Source organism: Dreissena polymorpha, chromosome 4 (assembly GCF_020536995.1).
Source record: "Dreissena polymorpha isolate Duluth1 chromosome 4, UMN_Dpol_1.0, whole genome shotgun sequence".
Taxonomy (NCBI): Eukaryota; Metazoa; Mollusca; class Bivalvia; order Myida; family Dreissenidae; genus Dreissena; species Dreissena polymorpha.
Genome location: NC_068358.1, coordinates 65,728,840 through 65,730,659, shown reverse-complemented (window position 1 = coordinate 65,730,659; position 1,820 = coordinate 65,728,840).

Here is a 1,820-nt window from a genome sequence, read left to right as displayed (position 1 = left end):
ATGCATAAAATAGTGAAATGCTGACGAATGTCATGTTCAGCAATACAAAATAGTACGGAATTAAGGTCGGCTTAACTTTTCTGTGGTTAACTTTTTACGATTACCAAATTAAGTATACATATTAATGTTTACAATCTCTATGAAACATTCTTTAGGTATCAAAGCGGCACAAAAACTAGGGTCGGTCGGATAAGCGAAGAAAGAAAATGATAATTTGTTTAATAAGAGTAGATATTATCTGAAAATGTGCAATTCCAACATATATATGTATACGAAGCAAACTGACTTAATGGAGCGAAATACATACAGTTAAAATTTCTTTAAATAAAACAACCATCGCGTATAATGGCTAATTTAAAATATGGACCATTAATAAAAACGCACGGGTAAAAAGTATCATAAAAATGTAATGTAATTACATTAAAAATGTAATTCTTAATATAATTGACAGTAATATGCATTCGGGTGATCTGGTGGTAACAGTCCTACATTTATTGTTTGTGTATAATAATATAATTTTAGGCTTTATAATATACTATACTATAATATAATATAATATAATATAATATAATATAATATAATATAATATAATATAATATAATATAATATAATATAATAAACTATAATATGATATAATTAATATAATATAATATAATTTATGGGCGAAAACAAACTTGCTTTCTACAAAGGAAAACATATTGAGAGTTCCTAAAGAGTAGACAACTTATTTCGTATGTGTTAAATTAAATTGAAGTTAAACAAATCCGACATAAAACATAATATTTAAGAGCTACGTTTATAACAATTTAAAGACGAATTGAAAACATAATGTACTATTGTATTTAATGCACGGTAACCTCTTAAAGTGTGAACACGTATAAGAACAACAAAACCTAAAACGCGTGTTGTTTAATCTCAGACAACAACATATGAAGCATCAATATTGCAAAAAAATATGTGTCCAACCTTTCCTCGTGCGCATAACTAAATAATAGATGTTCGTAGAAGTTTATAAGTAGTACGCGCGCAAGCTCTGTCAACTTACCGAAAAACGCAAGAACCAATAAGTGCCTCATCGTTTATTCGTAGTACACACAACTAAGTCGACCAAATCCGCACACCCTAATGCAAAGATCAAGTGTTGCACAGTCCTATCAAATTTACACTGGCGCATCGCAGATCAGTTTTGTTTTTTAATTAACTTGTATTTAGATATGTATTTCTTGCAGCCTTGCAGTAAAACTTGTTAAAATGAAATAAAATATAGACATAAAATGGCAATTCACCGGTGTTTGTTGCATTTTTTTCCCTACCTTTTCAGATGAAGTAGACTTTTTTCATTGGTTTAATCGGCGCCTCAACAACCTATCCCCACAAGTTAATTTATCAAAATATAATGTCTGCGCTATGCAGTAAAAACATGTAGATTAATGTTTTGCCATAACGTCAAAATAAAATCGAACTTAAGCAGCTGGGTAGAAACAATCATCTCAAAACGCCACTCATGGTGTCTTTTATGACAATTTCTTAAAATCCGAAATGTTTTACTTGCGAATTTCCTGTCACCAGAATAGGTATCAAACCACGCCACCTCTAGCACGGGTGTTTAAAAAATGCGACCACCTTTTCGATGCATGCGTAAGAGTACGCAACAATATGCCATCTTCTTAACTATGTTACCAAAATTAGCCATTAATCCGCCAACTGATCTGCTGTGTTTCTTTTCGCTTTGTCTGTTTCACCCTTGACCGCCTCGTGTATATAAGGTCTCTGTTCAAACCATCGAATCATTCACTATTAAGCAAGTTCGATAATACGAA